This window comes from Myotis davidii, unplaced genomic scaffold, assembly GCF_000327345.1.
Source record: "Myotis davidii unplaced genomic scaffold, ASM32734v1 scaffold64, whole genome shotgun sequence".
NCBI lineage: Eukaryota > Metazoa > Chordata > Mammalia > Chiroptera > Vespertilionidae > Myotis > Myotis davidii.
The window spans coordinates 576,768-598,956 of NW_006296226.1; the positions used below are offsets into that span (position 1 = coordinate 576,768).

Consider the following 22,189-nt stretch of genomic DNA (forward strand, 5'->3'; position numbering starts at 1 on the left):
TGGACTCACTGTCGTTTTAAAACGGGGGCCCATATCTCAAAACCAAACCAAAACAAGTGATTCCTCTTCAGATAATAGATATTGCGTCCTTAAAGGCTTGTATGTTTGTAGATGTGACGCCTATGTTTAAGGTGAGAATTCACTAATTTATTTCATTTTAAGGCTCATTCATCTCCTCAAAAATTACTTAAGTAAAATGCCTTTTCTTACTGCTTCAGACTTAATACACTTGAAAATATTGGCAAATGTTCTATAAGTTACATGACAAAATCAGGATTACAGACTGTCTAGACTGTTCAGAGTAATGAGCTGAAAATGAGATTTTGCGAGGGGATGAATATGAAATAGGGTGGGTGGCCTCTGGCCTTCACGTTCACTTCCATGGCTAGTCGTGCCAAGCAGTCTTATAATTGGCAGTTCTCCTATCTGTCTCCCCACCTAAACTGTGTGCTCTCTGAGGTCCAGGGCTGTTTCAGAGCCCTAGCACTTGGCAGGCCGTTCAACAAATATTCCTGGACTTGAATTGGGGCAGCAAAATGAACCACACCCACAGAGAACCGACAGAACAATAGTTTAAGTGTGACAAAGCCTGGGAATTTCAGCGCCTGGGAGCTCAGGTGTGTCATCAGTGTCAGGGGAAAGCCAGTGGATTGGGGCTGCCTGGATACCGTGACGTGCAGTCCATCACTGTTGCCTAAGTCCTTGATCATACCTCCTTCCTCTAGGTAACTTTGACCACACACCTCCCCGCCCCACCCCCCGATGCCAACACCATATCTCTTTCAGCTTTTTGCAACCAAAGTGACTAATGCTCCCCTTCTTCCATGCAGCCAAGAGGAGGGGGCGCATTCCTTACTTTCTGCCACCGCTTGAGAATATTTCCACTTCCCTTTTCAGACACTTGCTCTCTGCTTATTTCCTCCTCCTTACCTTCTGGAATGTTCTTTTACCTTTCTCAGTGAACGCAGTGCCAGTCTCACAGTCGGCCCTTTCACTCCAGCCGTGACCATCGTGCTCTGGAATTCCAATACTAGACTCAGTGGTAATGACCCAGCAAATGGAGTTAACCCTTGAACAATACAGTTTTGGGCTGCTTGGCTCCCTTTACACATGGATTTTCTTTTTTTTCTTTCTTTTTTTCAGTAAATGTACAATTGGCCTTCTGTATTTCTAGGTTTCCCATCCATGGATTCAACCAACTGTAGGTGGAAAACCGTATTTTCTATCCGTGGTTGGGAATCCGTGGATGCACTGTTCTGTGCCATTGTATACAAGGGACTAGAGCGTCCGCAGATTTTGGCATCTGCCACCGCCCTGGAACAAATGCCCACAGATCCTGAGGGATGACTGTACTCGGTCTCTTCAGCTAGACATTTACCTCCTTCCTAACTCTACACCGACGGCCATTCACCGGTGGCTAAATTGCCTATAATCGCTCCACCTCCTGCGTCTCGAACTCTTCAGTTCCCTCTGACCTCTACCCCGCCCCCCTCTCCCACCCAGACGCGGGAGGCAGCTGCGTCAGAGGGGTTTTCCCCAGCATCCGTGGGACCCTAGCTTCCTCGTCCTCTCCTTCACAACTTGCCAGGCCCCAGCCCTGATCGGCCCTCGCTCTGCACTTCTGGTTTTAGCCGTCTTCCTGGCTCAGTGTCAAGCTTTTCCGATCCGTTTTCAGGATTATCCTTGTTAACCACAGATCTGGTTTGCTTTTAAAAATAAATTTGAGCTGATTCAGATTGATCCCTCTCGAAAGTCAGTTTTGTAAGTATTCCAAGGAACCGTCTAGAGCAGTGGTTCTCAACCTTCCTAATGCCGCAACCCTTGAATACAGTTCCTCATGTGGTGGTGACCCCCAATTTCATTGTTACAAATTGAACATAATTAAAGATAGTGATTAATCACAAAAACAATATGTAATTATCTATGTCTTTTCCGATGGTCTTAGGCAACCCCTGTGAAAGAGTCGTTCGATCCCCAAAGGGGTCGCGACCCACAAGTTGAGAACCATTGTTCTAGAGTGAAAGAGAGAGAAATGGAGCCACATCGGATGTGCTAGAATTTGCAGATTGTTGCTGGTACAAAGAAATGGAGTGAGGAGCTAGATGGGTAATAGCTGTGGCGATCACAAATTATTGTACTTGTGAGTTGCTATTTCAGTTACTCCAGTTTTACAGTATTTTAAAATTTTGCCCATGGGTAAGTTTTTAATTAAGAATATGGAGAAGGAAAGATGAAGAAATCCACGTCTTCCTTGCATGCAAGCAGGGAAAAAACCACCAACATGTCTTTCAGAAAAAAACAATAATCGCGATAACTAAATCAGAAGCGGACAGTAAAGTGTAAATAAAATTCCCAACTAATGCATTTAAATCAGCAAATTCTGTATATTGTTATGTTAGCAGTAAAATAAAACCATTTCTGCTAATACATCCACAGTATACTGTTGCATCTTGGTTATGTTACCTACATAATGGAAGACACTCTTTAAAAATAAAATCCAATACTTACATAAATGATAGATTTATTTTTTCTCTTTAATTTATTTTTTCCCCAATGGCTTCATTAGTGTGCCTCTATCCTGTACTGTAGCTTTTTAAAAAATCTGCATTAGAGGATATGTTTATTGGTTTTTCTTTTCTTTTTTTTAGAGAGAGAAAGAGAGAGAAACAGAGAAACATCGCTGTCAGAGAGAAACATCGGTCGGTTGCCTTCTGTACGTGCCTCGACCAGGGATCGAACCTGCAACCTAGGTATGTGCCCTGACTGGGAATTGAACCTGCAACCTTTTGGTGTACAGGACGATGCTCCAACCAACTGAGCCACCTGGCTAGGGCTATCCCTCTAGCTTTTTAAAAATAAAAATGTTTACAGTACTTTTCACTATATTTCCCTCCTAATTTTCTGAGCTATGATCTACATCACAGCATGCCAATGGAAGAGTGCTGAGTACATAGATGCCCACCCGTTGTGTGTTGCTGGAGCAGGAAGGAGCGTGAGAACTGCAGGGTGAAGGGACGGTGGTCCTCTGTAAGTCCAGGGCAGGCTTACGGTTGGTTTGTTGATTTACGTCCTATTTATTTACTTATATATTACCAAAATTGGGGGATGGCAAAAACAGTACCTCAGAACTTTTAAAACTGTAATACCTGGAACAAATTGGAGGTGGTTTTATACTGATCGTCGTCATCCCAGTGAACGGAGGGGGCTACTGGAACTGGCCGTCTAAGGCCAGAGGGAGTTAGGAAGTGCCGAGACCCGCCCAGGCCCACAGCACCAGCTCCCACTCAGGTGGAGCAGCTCCCACCTAGGTGGAGCAACACCCACTCAGGTGGAGCAGCACCTGTGCCCCTGGCTTCCTGCGTCGGAAGGGGTGTGGGGGGAATTGATAGCAGCAACAGGGCTGCCACATTGGATGACACAACAAGCCCTTCCGAGCTCTGGTGGCAGCTGCTTCCCTGGGGCACTCTCACCAGGGACACATCCAAGTGTTCCATGGAACCCCTTCCTCCACTCGTAACCCTTTCCCCCTGTGGAATCCTGGAGTCCCGCTGCAGGACTGGCCTTGAGCGTGACTTCCTGTGTGTTGTTGGGCTCGTTTTGGTTGAGCAGGTGCCAGGAGAAACCGTTGCACCCAAGTGGAGCTAGTGAAAATTAGGGGCAAGCGATCTTTTCAAAACTGGTCTCTGTATGGATCATCTTTCCTCAATAGTCTGCACAGGAGATGTTGGACCCCTGAGTTTGTGGTTTGGCTTGAGAGCAGCTGCAGGCCCCAGTCCAGGAAACACTACCCACGTGGCAGGCCACGAACCGCCCGGCCTGGGCAGCCTTAGGCGGAGGTCCCGGCAGCACCCGCGCTGCCCATGAGTGAGTGCTGAAACAAGCCCTTCCCTTTCTCTGAGCCTCAATTTCTAATGTGTAAAAAAGTGATGCCTACTTTATGGGGTTATTTGCAGGATCAAATGAAAAGACATACAGAAATGCTTTCATATTCTCAATTACTGCAGAAATAGTCGATATTATTAAAGTAGTATAGTAGGAGCAGATTTCTTGTTAGTTTATGAAAATTTGTCATCAACCAGAGGTTCATGAGGATTTTTTTTTTTTTTAATGAAAAAGGAAGAAAATTTCAATCTTGTGTTGGAAGCTGAATGAAATCTCTTTCCATTGGGAGCTGTTTCTTAGGAGTCTAAAATAATTCAGTGTTTGGGAAGTGATACTTTAACTGGAGCTCTGATCATCTAAATGTGTTTTACCTTTGGGGCTAATTTGAAACTTCCCACATAGGAAACTCCGCAGCACTTGATGTCCTAATGGGTATAAGGCATCGATAGCCCCAGTGTCAGACGCCCTTCGTGTTATTGTTATTGACATTAATTAATATGCATTTTACACTAACTTATTGCTTATCTCCCAACTGACTTACATTGTTTCATTTCATTGACTACAACAGTCGCATGAAGCCGGTCAGCAACCTGTGTAAAACCTGGGAGCTGGCAGGATAACCGAATGAGTACTTGATAATCTTGCAAAGTCACCTTTCCCTTCAAAAGCCACCTAATTATTTCCCAATCTAAGAATCAGGGATCCGTTTTTTGGTGCGAACACTCTGCTTTTTACCCAGGGCGTTCTGGGAACTCTCGTAATGAAATGCAGTAACGTAAAGCACGCGCCCGTTTTCCCTTTGGAACGATGTTGTAATTTTTAAGAGATTACATTCCTGACCAAAGACTGGGCTCTAGATCAGAGCTAAGGATTGACCACATGTATTAGGAGACATCAGACTGTAACAACAAATGAGTGAAGTTGTTGGAAACAGCACAGGTATGTTCTTAATCTTACTGGATGGATTCAAAATATGCTGCAGAGATTCGCGTTCTCATAAAGTGCGTGGTCATTTTGTTTACTTCATTAGAACTTAAGAAACTTGTCTGCAGATGACTGGAAATGGTCCAGCGAAGCACATTTAAAAGGTTTCGGTTGATTCCTTTTATTCCCCATATCATGTCATCTGAAGTAAGCAGATGCATTCAGAATGATTGCACTGATTTTATGGCCGTGTCAGGCTTTGTAAAGGGCTTCAGTCTGTGAATCTGCCACTGTTGAAGCTGCTGGTGATGATGATGATGATGGTGGCGATGATCAAGAGTGTGTGTGTGTGTGTGTGTGTGTGTGTATGTGTGTTTTGTTTTGTTCACTGAGCATTTTGAGGTAACTGTTCCCTCCCTGCCATTCTTTCCTTACCCGCCCTGTTCCTACAAAACCTTCGCCTTTGGGCTGCTCAAGGGCAAGGTGTGCTCCTGGTCTGTTGTTGGCACCTCCCATGGCTTTGAAATGCCTTACACCCATGATGGCGAACCTTTTGAGCTCGGCGTGTCAGCATTTTGAAAAATCCTAACTTAACTCTGGTGCCGTGTCACATAGAGAAATTTTTTGATATTTGCAACCATAGTAAAACAAAGACTTACATTTTTTATATTTATTTTATATATTAAAATGCCTTTTAACAAAGAAAAGTCAACCAAAAAAATGAGTTCGCGTGTCACCTCTGACACGCGTGTCATAGGTTCGCCATCACTACTTTACACACAACTACGGGGCCATTCACAGAGCGTCTCTCAGTGAAGCTTCGAAAACTCTTTGGAAATTGCCAGGACCCTGCAGGCCGCTTGCTATTGCAGTTTGATTACTAAAGACCAATCGCCTTCCCTAAGTGAGGGCATTCATAGCTCTGAATTGCTGGACCCGAGCATTCTTAGGGGAAAACGCCTGGAGGTAGGAGAAAGAGAAGGCACCTTCCATAGCTCCGTAACCAACATTTTAAGTGCCTCCTTCAGACGTGAAAGAGACTCTCCACTTTTCCCATCCTGGTCTGTCCCGTAAACTCGTAGAAAGTACTTAGTATTGATCTAGTAACTAATTTGTTATTGGCTTAACCTACTTCTTAACTCGGTTAAAAAACAAAATTCAACTGAGTACATTTTAAAGCTCTTACTGGCTTTATTCGACGGTTGATGAATTAGTCGGTGTCCAGCCTATCCGAAAGGAGCTCTGAGGAGCTGTACACGAGGGAGGGAGCAGGATACTTACACGGGGCAGAAGAGGGGGTTAGTCATTGCAGGGTTACTTCTTTGCGGGGTGATGGGCCTGTCAGGCAGATTTCCCACTGGTGCTGCTCAGGACATTGCTGATGGACAGGTGGAAGGTTCCATTTCTGGGAGAGCTGGAACTAATGAAATTAAATGTCAGTTTGGTGATGTGGGACTTAGCAGAAGTGGCTCCATTTTTCTGACTGTTGTCTTATTTTTTTAATAGCTCTGTTAGGAAAAATTATAATAAACTTTAAAGTGGACAGAGATCTATATTTGTGGGTGTCTTGATTAGTTCACCCACCTTTCATTCTCGTCGAGCTATTTGACAGCCCTTTAAGTTGTAGAAAAGTGACGTTAATGCAAATGGTTCTTCCCATATTACAAATTTGTTGTGTCTGTTAGAGTGCAATTGATTGTTGCCTGTGGAGAGATAAGTTTTTGCATCTGTGCGTAAACTCATTTAAGCTTCCTTTACTTCCTATAAACATGTGGTTTAAAAAAAAACAAAACCTTCTCTGACCAGTTGTGACATCTTACTGGCTCCCTCGTTAATGAATGAATTAAATAAAAATCTTGGGTGATTAAGCATAAACATCCCATGAGACAGGGCCTTCTATGCATGCTTAGAAAACAGCCCATCACGTTTATGCCTACTCTTGGTTTACAGGGTTAATAAATAAAAAGCGCGATTAGGTTTTATGGGCCCAATAATTGTACTGTGGACATATGCCAAGAACTCTTCTTGCCTCAAGAGCCTCGCTGGCCATGGCCCGTGGGGTTGGGTGGGTGGGTCAGGGTTCAAATCTTGCAGAAGACCAGGGTTTACGCATCAAGGACATTTTGACATGGACCAAATGTGTCCCTGGGCATTTTGGACAGGCCCAAATATCAAGGACCTCTGGGCGTGGACCAAGTGTTCCAGTGGACGTTTTGGGCAGGACCAAATGTTCTGCAAGGAGCGAGGGGGACACGGGCTTAAGAAAGGCCACAGTCGCCCCCTGGCAGAATTACAGTTAATGTGCACATCGCCTGGCTCCAAAGTGCTGTGTCCTACGTCACACTGCTCCCCCAAATCTCAGTTCTTAGAGGTGTTATTTTTCCCCTGGAGAGTCTAAAAAAAGAAGCTATAGGAGCCCCAGGAAAGTGTTTTGTGTTTTAACTATTTCAACCGTTCTTGGATAGGACCTTTGGTCATCCTGTTCCTGCAATTGCAGTTGTTGTCTCCAAATCTCTTAAAGGGACCTTTACTTGCCACTCATTCTTGCCTTGAACTGCTGGCATCTGTCTTGTGCCTTCGGCATTGGCACTTGATGCAGTGGCCTCCCATCGGCGGCCTCCAGGGGCGTTTTCCCTGGGAAGGAGTCATTCTTCGCCTGTTGGCACCCGCCACCGCCTCCCCTTGGCCCCCCTCCTCCTCTGGAGTCCCTCGATGTGGGACTCTGGCCCCACCACTTAATGAAGTGGCTTCCCTGAGGATTGACCGCGACTTCAGACAAACAAGTCCATGGCCTTTGCTCCTGCCTCTTCTTTTTTTGTCCGTGGCATTTAAAACTGCTGACCTTCCTCCCAGGGAACTCCTCCTCCCTTGGTTTGGGGCCTGTGTGTGATCTGGGCCGTCCTCTGGCAAAACCATCTCTTTACCTTGTTCTCAGCGCTCTTCTTCCAGCTGCCGTCACGCGACTGGTCGGGGGCCCCCCGTCCTCTCCTCTGCTCCCCCCTCACATGTACATGGATCCATGCTCGTCTGATGATGCCAGAGTCTAGGCCTCTGGCCCTCACCTCTCAGCTTAAGCCCCAGACCCTTTATTGCATGTGCTCCTCCCTTTCTCCACCTGCAGGCTTCACTCGGCCTTTACGTCAAAGGTTATAAACTGGAACTCAGTGACTTCCTCCCGAATTTCCTGTGCCCACCTGGGATCCTCTGGGTCTTCAGGTCTCCTTGGACCCACCTTCCATCAGCCAGTCGGTTGCCTGGTCGGCCCAGTTGTTCCCATCTCCTCACTTCCTTGCAAATTTACCCCCTCCTCCCCATCTTTTGCCTGAGCCATTACCGTATTCACCCCATCTGCAAACGCCTCCCTTCAGTCCCTAGGCAAGGTTAAGAGCCATACCATTCGCCTATTCAAGAGTCTTTTTTTTTTCTTTAGTTTTTATTGGGGTGACATTAGTCAACATGAACATACAGGTTTCATGTGTGGATTACTAATTTACAAAATCTGTATATAGGACCATGTGCCCACCACCCAAGTCACATCTCCTCCTGTCGCCTCATATTAGGACCCCTTTCTTCCCCCACCCCCCTCCCTCTGGCAACCACCACAGTCCTGTTTGTGTTCATGCGTTTCAGTTTTATATCCACACATGAGTGAAATCGTGTAGTTCTTAGCTTTTTCTGTTTGACTTATTTCACTTCGCATAGTGTTCTTAAGGTCCGTCCATGTTGTTGTAAATGACGCTATTTCATCCTTTCTTATGGCCGTGTAGTGCTCCATTGTGTGTTGGTACCACATCTTTATCCAGTCCTCTATTGCAGGGCACTTTGGCTGTTTCCAACTCTTGGCCACCGTGAATAATGCTGCAGTGAACATAGGGGTGCATATATCTTTGTGTGTAAATGATTTCTAGTTTTTTGGGTATATACCCAGGAGTGGGGTTGTTGGATCATACGGTAGCTCTATTTTTAATTTTTTGAGGAATCGCCAGACTGCTTTCCATAGTGGTTGTACCAGTCTACATTCCCACCCGCAATGAATGAGGGGTCCCTTTTTTCCACAACCTCTCCAACACTTGTTGCCCGTCTTGTTGATAGTGGCCACTCTAACTGGTGTAAGGTGGTATCTCATTGTAGTTTTAGTTTGCATTTCCCTGATTGCCAGTGAGGCGGAACATCTTTTCATATAGCTATTGGCAGTTTGTCTGTCTTCTTGGGAGAGATATATTTCCAGGTCCTCTGTCCACTTTTCTATTCAAGAGTCTTTACCAGCTCTACGTGCCTGTCAAATAACTCCAACCCCGTCGTTCCCCATGCTCCTCCTGGGCTCCGTTTACACATGTCCAGGCCCTATTTGTCCTTCAAAGCCACGTGCTGATGCCTTTGCTCCCATGATGCTTCTCATAACATCCCTGCCCCACTGTGCTGTGCCCTGCCTCCCCTGGGGACATGGGGTCCATTCTGCCAGAAAGGAAGCTCATTAGGTTTAGGGTTTTGTCCTGCTCATCCTTCTATTCTAACCGTCTGGCCCAGGGCCGCTTCCTACAAATGTAAAATGAAAGTAAGTTGTGTCCTGTAAATAGTCATTACAACAGTGTAAAGCAGTAAATCAAGATTTGAATTTTTTTTCCTGACTCCAGAGCCCCATTGTCTTCTGGCCACTCTGCTAACAACAGATAGACATGCCCGTGGGCATTCGCTCCTTTCTTTGAGCGCTCATGTTAGTGTGTGTGGTTGTTCTCTCCCCTGATGCCCTGGGAGCTCATGAAATACACGATCTGGTGACCTTTGTGTCTGTCAGCTTCCTAACAGGCAACCGCAACCATTGGTGATGATCAAACAAACCATTCATAAAAAGCTAATGAATCCAGATGGATATTGAATCGCTTTACAAGGTAAAATTTGGACCATTGAGTTGAATCTAAATGAGCCCACGAAATGTGTTGTCGAGTGTCCTTGGGTTGGCACATGGGTGTGAAAGCTTGGGAGTAAAATTCAGATCTAGAAACATTTGGGAAGTTGCTGAGGCCCTGTGTTTGGAAAGCAGACCCTGGGATCTTGGCTGACGCCTGCATGTTTTTGGTGTTTGCCAGCACATGGACACACCACTTGGTTTCCTGTGCTTCCTTGTCATTTTTTTCCCACATGAAGGGTTTGGTGGGGAGCAGACAAGGTAACCGACTGAGTTTCCATCTTCCCTTCCCCTGGTTGGGGCCTTAATCTATTCCAGCTGTAAGAGTAGTGCATTCAGTAGATACAGTAAAAACTGAATTTCTTTCTTTTTATTTTAGAGAGAGTGGAAGGGATGGGGAGAGACAGAGAGAAACATCGAAGTGAGAGATACACATCAATTGGTTGCCTCCTGCAGTGGCCCAACGAGGGCCATGGTGGAACCTGCAACTGAGGTACATGCCCTTGACCAGGAATCGAACCTGCAACTCTTTGGTCCATGGACCTACAGTCTAACCACTGAACAAAACCAGCAAGGGCCATAGCACACTCAATCCAAACCAACTAGGGCAGGCACTGGATTTCAAAGGGACAGCTCCAACCTCCTAGTAAAACCCAGAGGAGAAAAGGTCCTACACTGGTGTTTGCTACTTTACAAAACAAAGTGTGGAGTTGTGGTCTGCTGACATTGGTTGTCAATGGAGTGGTGCTGCTGGTTGTTTTCTTCACTGTGGAAATTCCCTTACACTAAGCTGCTTTCCCCTCTGAGAGGGAGCTGGTCGAGACTATGGGTGCAGTTTATGGGCACAGAAAAGGTAAAAACGTGCGGCCTCTGTCTCGCCTCCGATGCCTGGCTGTTTTGCCATCAGAATAAATTCCACGCTCAGCATGGAAGGCTGGTATTTGGGCCCCACGCTTCTCTGGGATCATTCTCACCCTCCTTCCCTCCGATGTACTGCGCTGCAGCCATGCCGATGCCCTGTCCTTACAGTCCTGCCGTCTCCCACTCCAGGCCTGCTCTTCCTTCTTCCTGGATCACGCTTCTCCACGGCACCCTCCTCACTACTCCATGCACTTGACTGATTCCTACTTGTCCTTGGAAACCGGAATCCCGTCTCCTCCAGAGGCCTTCATGGTTTTCCTGTCTGACCAGGGGGCCGCCTTTTGGCTCCTGCAGATCGTTGAGCTCCTATTGGGATCATAGCACTGATCACACTCCGTTGTAACTGTCTGTCCATCTCCCCACAGACCACCAGTCTTGAAGGCAGAGGCCATCGTTTAACTTTTGGGTTTCCTTGCACCCCACTGGCAGTCAGACGGGTTCGGTTCTTTGAGTGACTGAATCTAGTCTTGAGTGCTGGTGTTTATGGTGCCACCTGGCCACGGCAGTCACATAGACTTACAAGGCAGGTGTAAGGCATATAGACCCTGAGGTTTCTCATACTGAGCATTGGGGAAATGCTTCATGCTCAGCTGAGTCTAACCAGTTCACTGCCACCCGCCCAAAACGGAAACCATCCTTGCGTCTGTAGACGCTTATGGCGTACAAAAGGTTTAAATGTCCTCATCCGTCGTGAACTAAAATCCAAAAATCCGTGCAAATCACTCATAGATAGTGTGGAAAACCAGACAGTCGGCCAGTACATACCAGATCAGGTGGTAAGATGTGCTGTCAAGAGAAAGAGAACAAGGGGGAGGGGAGGAAAGGACAGGGCTGCAGGGTCAGGTGGGGTGGGAGAGGGTCATTGAGATGGGGTGATTGACACAACTGCTAGTCCGATATCCAGTTACCTTGCTCGAAAGCTGGAGGTGATCTTGAAAGAAATTTAAAGGGAAATACTGTAGACCACAGAATGGTTGCCCAAAAAAGCCTGTAAAGTTTGAGAATTGAATATGCTCTCACCAGCCCTTTTGTAGCAGGTTGACTTGGGGCCATTCTGTGCTCATTGTTACCCAACAAAATGGAGGTGACTCATTGAATCTGGGGTGTCATTCGGGTCAAACCTGCCTTTGAGCTGAATGCTGGTCTCACAGCCAGTCCCCTCCCCTTTGCAGCCACCTCCACTTGCGGGATAAGCTGGCGAGTTGTTGCCAGAAGTAGTGCAGTTGGCTTTGCCCAGAATCAATCAGTCAAACACTAGCTGCCGTGCACCTGCCGCGAGCCCGCCGCCGGGAGGAATGCTCGCTGCATCTGTTCAGAGCAGCGTAAGAGATGCCGCGCCTCTCCATCCTGCTGTCCAGCAAAGGGACCAAGTTCTTTCATCTGTAGGAAACGCCAAAGCCAAAAGGCAATTTATAATTCGGTGCAAAATTGTACGGTGTAGGCTTTAACACCTGTGGCACTGAGACCCTTAAAGCCTGTGTGCCGGGCACTGTGCTTCACACCTGGTCTCCTAGACTCCCCACAGCACCTGGGGAGTTGCCAGTGTTATCATCTCCATTCTGCAGGTGAGGAACCAGAGGTCCGCATAGCTGAGGGTCTCCACAGGGACAGGAGGAGAGCTGAGAAATGCCTGTGTCCCTGTCTGTATAGTGGGACACCATATTTCCATTTCCTAAGGTCCTGGTGAAGGTCAGCGAGTGACCTTGTGAAAAGCACCTGACAATCGCTAGACATAGACCCGGCTGCGACAGCAGAAGGTGAACCTGGGTCACACTTCCCCACCCCTCTGGCTTCCTGGAGGCTTCTGCCCCACACCTGAGCCCAGTGCCACTGAGCAGTATTCCTGTGGGTGCGTTTGGAGTAAGAACTGCCCTAAAGGAAGAACCTGGTGCAGTGATTCTCACCGGTGTGCCACAAGCATTTGTAAAACATGCCACTTCTGACTATTTAGTCAGGGCATTGCCCTCTTTGCCCTGAGATTGTCAAATAAAAAAAAGACAATAGCCAAGTCAGCAATAGCCATCTGGTGTTAATGAATCAAAATTATACCTTTTTTTTTGGTCAGATTGGCAAAATATATAATACTAGAGGCCTGATGCATGAAATTTGTGCAAGAGTGGGCCTCCCCCCACCCCCCCCTACCCCCACTGCCAGCACCAGCTTCCCTTCCCCCCACCCCCTCCCACCCCCACTGCCAGTACCAGCTTCCCTCAGGCACCCAGGACCCGGGCTTCCCTCTGGCCACCAGCAGGCACCCAGGACCCGGGGTTCCCTTGCAGCCCCGGCTTCATCCAGAAGGACATCCGGTCTAATTAGCATATTATACTTTTATTATTATTGATATTTTTAGGTGTGCCACAGCATTTTAGTAATTGATTTGTATGTGCTGTGAGATGAAAAAGGTTGAAATCACTGATGTAGTGTTTAATGGTGATTAAATATATAGCCTAACCCATTGCCAGGAGTTTCTTACCCTGCATGGGAATGGGTGAAAATAAAAGCGGGCGCGTAACCCACTGGGTCTGTTGGTTCAGAGACGCCCACTGCGGGGGGACAGTTGTAGAGAAACTCGGCTTTGAAGGGTGGCTGTTTGTTCCTGTTCCTGACCGACCATTGCCTTCCCCATCTGCTTTCCATGTCATCACTTAGAGCTGTCGGTGTATCTAAACATACATGCATGCACTCATATGTGTTCTTTCCTCCCAATTGTCTGATCTTTAAGAACTCGCTACTGTGACTCCCTATCTGGGCCCTCACTGCACTTCTGCAGTGCACCATGCACTGTCACCATCTCCTTGCAGTCCGTAGGCATCTCCCTTCCGGTTGGGTCTTGAGGAGGAAGCACTGTGGCCTTGGCCTTGGCTTCTGAACTCCCAACTATCACCCTAAAGTGGCTGGCAGGCTCTCTACGGTTGAGGCCAAGTCACTGATATAAAGAGGCCTTTGTACTCAACGGTTTTCCCTGGATTGTCAGTGCAGTAAAGACGTCTCTATGATCCAAACAAACAGCAGGAAACCTTACTTCCTCATCACTCAATTCAAAAGAGAAACGGGTGAATTAAGCACTTGGTATTGTAAGAGCGTCTGAACTAACAATGGCAGATGCCACCGAGCTTCCTCCCAAAAACGTTAGGAAAAGGCACCGCACATTCGTTTGTGTCCCTACAAATCCCCAGCCTGTGTCGAGGATATTTAAGAACAGGCACTTTGGGGTCCAATACTGTTTAGTGCAGAAGGAGAGACCTACGATGCTCACTGGTGACTGTGGCAGGACAGGACCGTGTTTGGAAAGCGGGGCCTGCAGGCGCCCCGGGCGTGTTCTGCTTCTCCATTGATGGGCTGGGCGATGTGAAGCCATCGCTGCTTTTGCGCTGCCACAGGTTGTTCTGCAGAATGGGTGGTCTGAACACTACAGATCCGGGATGAGTGCTTTCCCAACGGAGGAAAACGGGTAAAACGTTGTGTACAGTGAGAGTGCAGTGCTGAACACCTGAGAGGAATCCACGAGGACCTCCTCGTAGGGCCCCCAGGGCTCTATGTTCATGGCCTTAGAAGGTGACTAAAGGAAGTCACGGTGCATTCAGGTACCTGGCACCTGTTACACCTGTGCATTGCACAGGCATCTGTGCCTACCACTGGGTACAAGAAGGAGGGAGAGACAGTTGTACATAGAAGTTTCTAACATAGCTACCAGATGCCTAGTATCCGTTTGAGTTGATTCAGGGTCAAAACCAGAAATTATGTTTTTGGCTTTTTTTGGATGGCCAGGGGTTACGAATTTTGTGCCATTCGGATTCTCAAATGTTCTAGAAGCCATTCTCCAGGCAATTTAAAAAGTGGGTCAGTGTTTCAGTGGGAAGGCTCTCTTAACCTCAGCATCCAAAGAGAGAGAGGGACGCTTGGTTAGTTAGGGTTTTCTTTTAAATCTGGGTTTTCCAGAGCACTTTTTTTTCCCTGTCTGAACTCTTTGGATCTATGGAATATGTTTATTGACCACATGTTTGGGGTTAGGTCCTGAGCTAAGTTCTGGGGGATATGAACTTCTAAAGTTACATATGGCCCGGCTAGTGTAATTCTCAGTGGGTTGAGCGTCGTCCCATGCACTAGGAGGTAACCAGTTCGGTTCCAGGTCAGGGCACATGCCCAGGGTGCTGACTCAGTCTCCAGTGGGGGGCATGCAGGAGGCAGCCAATTGATGTTTCTCATCCATGTTTCTGTCTCTCCCTGCCCCTCTCTCTAAAATCAATTTTAAAAATTAAATAAATAAGTGAAATGAAAAGTTACATGTGGTTGGATAGATGGGTGTCCTGCTTGCAAGAGATCATAGTCTGGTGGAGGTAAAATAAATGGGCCCCACAGCAGCTTGATGGGAACGCATGGGGGAGCTGAGAGAGGGATTGAATGCCCATCTAGAAAGATCAGAGAAGATCTCCTCCCTGGTGGTGGTAAATGTGAACTGACTGCAGTTTTGAAAGATGATAAGGGTTTGCCAGGCTGAAAAGTAGAAGAAAGGCCTCGCAAGAATGTGCAAAGAAGCCGTGAACGGAAGCACCCGGAGTGCCATTGAGAGCTTTCCCTGTGGCCGTGGTCAGTGCCATGGGAGGCATGTGGGTGTGGAGTGGGACTGGGGCTGGGCAAATGGAGAGCCACCAGGTCTCAAGTTGGACTTCCTCCTGTAAGAGTGGGCGGGTCCCACACACATTTGCTTTTAGAAAAGAAAGGAATCTTAAGGGAGAAGAAACTTGGAACTAGAAAGCCAGTTAGAAAGGCTGTGCCCTGGGGTCTACGCCGGCAACCGCAGGGGCCTGGCCAAGAGCAGTGCAGGGAACGGTGTGTGGTTTGCACGAAGCTTTTCGGGCGGTTGGACTAACAGGGCTTCCCCCACTGAGTCAAGGATTTGATCTGATTTCATTGGTTGGTGGATGGTGATGCTATTGGGGAAAAAGTATAGAGAGACAAATGGGCTTGTCCCCACATATAGGACCTAATGGATCTCAGGTCCAGGAATCCTCTTTGTCCTAGGGCAGACTTGCCTGGATTCCCCCCAAATACAGGGAGAATGAGAACACGAAGCTTCATAAAACAGGCCTTTGCGAGACCCTTTTCAGTGAACTTAATCTACGATGGGACACTCATCTCAACAAGAGAGCCTGCCGTGCTGTGTGTTTGTCATTTTGAAGACTAACATTTTGTTTGGTTTGGGGTTTTTCCTCATCTGTTCCCTGATCATATGGCCAGGTTTTGTTTTCACTCATCAGAATGACAGGAAGTTTTTAGTGTGTGTTTCCTTCAAGCTTGGCCTCGGCCTTATTTTCAGGATTAGGCGTTTGTTTTCCCATTTGATTCCATGACAACCAAGCCCAGAATTCCTATATATAGTCGCCCGGTGCCCATTGTCCCCCTGGCCATTGTATCATAATCTCGTGCATCCAGGCCAGAGAACTCCACTGATGACACGAGACAAGGAGGTGCCAGAGTCCTTGGCCTGGAGAATTTCAAGGCATAATCAAAAGAAGGAAATAAAATAGCGTGGCTGCCTCTAGAGATTTATGTTCCCTTCAGACACTGTCCAGAAGGAGCTGGAATGGCTTGTGGCCCACAGCTTCGCTTCTAATATAAACTTTCTTCTGGAATGTCCCGTGGAGAGAAGAGGGCATGTTGAGACTCTCTGAAGGAAACCTGTGGAAAGTTGCATTGGTAATTTGTTCTTGGTAGTTTTCTTCTGCGTGCCAGTCTCGGCTCTGTGTTAATAGCACACAGGGAACCACAGGTATCTTGAGAAAGAATTCAATCGCATTTCAGAGGAATTCATATAGAACTTAAGAAATCTTTTTTATTTAAAAACTGTTTGAGTGTCAATTACCTTGACAGCAGTATGCTACATACTATTTTCATAACCTAAGATAGGTAGATAGATAGATAGATAGGTAGATAGATAGATAGATAGATAGATAGATAGGTGGGACTGGAGGTAAAAAAACAGTTCTCCACAACCTGGCAAATCTATTCTTTAGTAACCTGATGAAAGAACCATGAGTCTCTGAGGCTATGTAAGCACAGGAGGTACTGTTCCTATCCATCTAAAATGTAAGCTCCGTTTTTGTTGTTTGTTTTCACTGATATATCCAAAGCGCTCAGAAGTGCCTGGCATACAGAAGGCTGCAGTAAATATTTTCCGAATTAGTAAAAAATGGGGGACAAACATGCAGGTAGATACAGTAGAAACTCTTATTTGAAGAGGCCTAGAGTTTCTCCGTTATGTTTGAAAGTCTCTCAATCCAGGGAATCCTTTTTAAAATGCCTCAAGCATGTTATTTTCATTGAAAATGTAAGTATGTTTATTCACCTGTACTGGGTGGTGTAAGGTCATGTGTGTGCGTGTGTTGGAGTCTGGGTTCTAGGGCTGGGTTTTCCCTTTAGCCTCTCGCATAAACCGCAGTCATCCACGTTGCTTCATATGCTGCTTCCAGGTTTCGCATTATTTAAGTGGAATGATCATTTAGACATTCATGGAACCATCTGAGAGAAGAGTCCTCCCAGACTTCTATGTTCTCCTCCGCCTCTCACAGTTGGTCTTGCCAAAACATCATTTGACAGTAATTTTTTTAGCAACTTGACTTTTCAAAGCATTCAGTGTAGCTTTCATAGAAATGACACCTTTTATACCTACATTTCATCAATGTAGATGATATTAATTAAGTTGAAGAAGCTCAGTAGCAAATATAAGTAGTGCAAGGAAGTTTGGGAAGAAGTAAAACTGATTCCTTTTTTGTTGTTGTTAATCTACACCTGAGGTTATTTTTTCCATTAATTCTCAGATAGAGTGGAAGAGAGGAGACAGCAGGGTGGGGGAGTGGTAGAGGGAGAGGGAGGGACAGAGGGAGAGAGAAACATCTATGTGAGAGAGACACATCGATTGGTTGGCTCCCGCATGTGCACTGACCAGGCCGGGGATGGAACCGGCAACCCAGGTCCATGCCCTTGACTGTGACCTTTCAGTGCTCGGGCTGATGCTTTAACCACGTAGCAACACCAGGCAGGGCAAAACTGATTCTTGATATTATTAACTCAACTGCTGGAAGCAGAAGTGGATGGACCTGCTTGCTCAGAGACCCACACGCCAGCAGGGACACTGACACCATGGTCTTTTGTGGTCAGGATGTTTGAAGGTCGAAGGCATAGATCTGGCTTCGGATGCAGGTGGAAGTTGCTTAAGAGACGGTGTCAGTGTCATGTGAGGTTCAAGGAGATGAGGGTGAGCGTCAGGAGGCGCGTGTGCTGGCCAGCACAGGGGACACCAGAGCTCCTCCTGGGTTTTTGGGGAACATCGTCACAGGATGGGTGGCGTTTCAGCTGAGTTTTGAAGGGCGGCTAGGAATCTGCCAGACAGAAAGCAGAGGAAGAGCACCGGGCAGTCCTGATCAAGGCCTCCTGGCGATGGCACGTGTAGAAGGTGCAGTGAGTCGAGAGCTGGCTGGACATGTGAGGCTGGACAGGTGGCCTAGGACCGGGCTGAAGGGCTGAATATGCAGAGAGCAGGAAAGGAGACTGTAATCCTTGAGCACTGAGGCATAATCATATCCTAATCATAAAGGTGTGTGTTAGATGTCTCTGATGTGTGTGTGGGCCAAACTAGAAGAGACCTCAGAGGAAGGAGGACCAGCTAGGAGGCTGTTAGAGTCACCCATCAGGGATCTAAGGATCTGAAGGAACCATGGGAAGGGAAGGCTGGGGACCGGAGAGGAAATGATGGGAGGAAATGATGATGTGTCTCTAGAACTAGATAGCTGGTTAAGTGTGCTGCTGTGGGAGACGTGTGACACTCCGAAGGGAGAACCTCAGTTTGAGCCTAAATGAAGTGAAGAGCCATTTGCCAGACGTTCGGCACGCAAAAGGTGATGTGTGGGCAAAGACGGCGACAGCGTTCAGCGCGTGGAGTGTAAGGAGCCCATCAGCCATAAAGCTCAAAAGGGTTTCCGCTTCGGATGCAGGCGTGGACCATCTCTCTGCGTTTCCCACGGCAGCGGGATCCTCTGACCTGTCACTGCAGACACATGGGTGGGTCCCTGTCACAGGCACGAGAATGCTTAGACCATTTCTGTCCTTTGCCCAAGTTCATTAGCAGCTGTGTGGTAGAAGTTACGTGGCATTCCAGAATTCTCCTGGCAAATGGCTGCTCTCTCGTCATTGTCGGTGTGCTATTCTCAGATTGTAATTTCTCCACTAGAAGCAGTGGGCTGCACTCCCAGCTTATTCGGGTCTTCCTCCCTGCTCCACCCCCATGCTGTGGCCGTATACAGCGTTTGTGGTTAAATTATCCACAGGTAATATTCTATTTCGGATTCCTTACACCACCAGCCTTTAGCTGCCTAATCGCCTGCTTTTCGGAAGAGAACTACCATCTATGCATTCTTCCGAACATCCGATGCTGTTTTAGAACTTGAAGATTTAAAATTCTCCCTTCTGCAGCCTACGGCACCCTCTGTGTACACAACGTTTTGCTCATACTCGTCCTCGAGTCATTTCTTTTCCGTGTAGGAATTGAGTTACTTTTTAGTCATTGTGATGAGAATGTAGTTGTTTTAATACCTGGTTATGACTTAAGGTGGAGGTCTGGTGAATTGAACGTTTAGGTATCTTCATGTCAGTGTTGATTCGTTAGCTAACACGCTGACTAATACAGTTAAGTTACTGATGGACACTCAGGTGCTCTTGACCTCGTCCCTCCATCACCCTCATGCCCACATTCCGTCATGTCTTCTTCTTTCTCCTCCACCAGCTCTACAGACGTCTCAAGACTTTTTTTTTTTTTTTTTTTTTTGCATTGTATCACAACCAGTTATTTACACATCTGCCTGAGACAGGGAGTTGCTTGAAGTCAGGGGCCAGGTCTGACTGCCCCAGAACACTTGACTTTGATGCTCAGTAAAAATTTGCTGAGTGAATGGGTGTAATTTAAATCATTTGCCCCCTGGCCGCCTCTAAAATGGGCTTGCCTAAGATCCCTTTTGTCTTTTTTTTTTCCTCCTGGTACTTGATTCACGCTGACCAGAGAGCCTGTCTCCCAAGCCTGCACAGAAATCGAGCCCAAATAGAACTAAATGGGGTTGCCGGCCCCCAGGCGTCTCTGCTACCTCTCCACCTTCACACGAGGCCGCAGACGATGGAGAACGGGGCCTCCCGGGTGGCTTCCTTTCTGGACCACTGGGTGCACAGGGCGCCGTCCTCTGTGGCTCCCACAACATCCTGCCCAGTTGATTCTGACTCTTGCGTGTGTCTTCCTCGGTCTTGCCGTAGTTAGACTCTCCTGTTACTTCAGCTCATTTGTTCTCTGTGCCTCTCTTATTCCTTCAGTCGGTGGAGTAGGTTTGCTAGATGTGGAGCAGGCCTGTATTTTCATAGCAGCCGGCCGCTCTGCGCTCTCCCTGGTGGATCCGAGTTCCTAGAAGGCACCCCTGATGTCTTCTCTGACTTGGAACTCATGGAGCCAGCACGTGGCCTGGCGCCAAAGGGTGTTGACGAGATGTTCACAGCATCAGAATATCGAAGAACGCTTCCCTCTGCCACGCTCCCATCCCTCCAGGGTTCACTCTGTGTCACTTGCCTTTGTAAAGTCAGATTCCCTTTATTAGTCAGTCTTTGTGCTGGCTAATTTCTGGAGAAAAAATAAATAAAACCTTCAAATTGGTTTTGGCTGGTGTTCTGGGGAGCTGGGATTAGAGCAAGAAATTACCCATTTCTCCGGGAAGATGCCTCAGTGAGAGGGGTGGGGGGGCTCATCTGGACTCGGCCCTCCCCTGGTTGGAAGTCCTGGGCTATCCAAGACCAGCCTGAAGCACCCCTCTCCCGTCTGCATTCCTGTACCTTTCCTTTTCCAGCCAAATCCCAGGCGATGATTTTTAGAGCATTATTTTTCAAGGGCAATTTATCCAGCATCTCACTACTACGTGCTGATGGGCAGGTGGACATCCAGTTCTGGGTACTGTCCGGGCTTACCTGTGCCTCAGGCTTGTAGAAATGTCTCCTGTGTGGTACCCCACCCCACACACCTTTTTTAAAAAATATAAATCATTTTGAAATTTTGAATGGTTTTCTTTCCCACAAATCTTGCTGTGTTTTTCCCCATGTGCTGTAAAATGCTTGTTTTAGCGTTTGTTTTCATACTCAGTTTAATGTTATTTTTTTATCTATTCGGTTATCATTTCTATCTATTCTAATGTTATTTTCTCGCCTATTTCAGCCTTTCTGCACCTTCCCTCTCTGCCCCCTCTCCTGTGTGTTTATTGATGGTGGGGCACTCAGATATTCTTCCTCATTCTCCTGACCTGCATCACGGGACCCACCATTGGATACAGATGCCTAATAGACATGACTCAGACTTTAGAGGCGGACAGATCTTTGTACAAATTCTACCTCTGGCCTTAGCCGATTTGACTCAGTGGATAAAGCGTTGGCCTGCAGACTAGAAGGGTCCTGGGTTCAATTCCGGTCAAGGGCACACATGCATGCCAGGGTTTCGAGCTCAATCCCCAGTAGGGAGTGTTCAGGAGGCAGCCAATCAATGATTCTCTCTCTTCATTGATGTTTCTCTCTTCCTCTCTGAAATCAATTTAAAAAAAATTTTTTTTAAAAGAGTTCCTCTTAAAAACTGCAAATTTGTATTCCTAGAAAGAGAACACTTAAAAAATAAATATTTAAAACAAATTCTACCTCTGCCTCTTAGTAGCTGTGTGACCAGTCACTCTCAGGAATTGGGATGAGAAGCACGCTGCACACGGGAGCTGTGCGACTGACTTCATTGCTGGCGGCGCAGTAAATGCCGAAACCACGCCTACAGGCACGGGGACTATCTGTGCTAAAGTTCTTGCTTGTTCCTCATTTTTCAAAATGAACTCTTTTCTATTATAGACAATTATTCAAAATAGCTAGCTACATATAATGGCTTAATTAAATAACTAATTATAATTTAATTCCTCCAACTGAAATAAAGCCACAAGTCAGAGTGAAGATCTCTCCCCAGACTGCCTGGCGGGCAGTTGGTGCCTTTGTGCATGGGACCTGCCGTAAAGGTGGCAGAGGTGGAACTGGTGTGGCCTGCGGTTGGGGGCAGTCTCCCAGGGGGTGCACACTCCTGCGCTTCCTGTTTCCTCCTGACCACAGTGGCTCCAAGCTCAGACTGCCTTCCCTTTTCTTTTCTCAAGCGCAGAACAAAAGAAGATAGTTTTAATGATGTTGATTTTTAACTTAGGTGCCATGCCCGTCACTCCTATCGATCTGCTTGTCTGCTCGCTGGGCACAAATCCCCTGTTCCTGCCCTTCAGCCCGTGCTTGATGAAGAAATTAGGATTTTTTTGTAACTTAGTAAGTGGGCTTTTTTAAGATCGGTGGAATCATAACACGCTCACATCTTAATGACATTAGTGCCAAAGTTGTACATTATTCACAAACTCCAAGGGGGTGGGGGTGGGGGCAGAGAGAGAGAGAGAGACTGTGTGTGTGTGTCTTGGAACCAGAGAGGAAAGTAAAGCGCTAAAAAGACCCCAAAAGCTATAACCT

At 47.0% G+C, this 22,189-nt stretch overlaps 1 protein-coding gene across 1 annotated transcript in view; it reads left to right on the forward strand.

Moving 5' to 3' along the window:
* The window catches only part of ZNF462 (zinc finger protein 462), a 139,424-nt gene that overhangs the window by 84,709 nt on the left and 32,526 nt on the right, over nucleotides 1-22,189 (forward strand).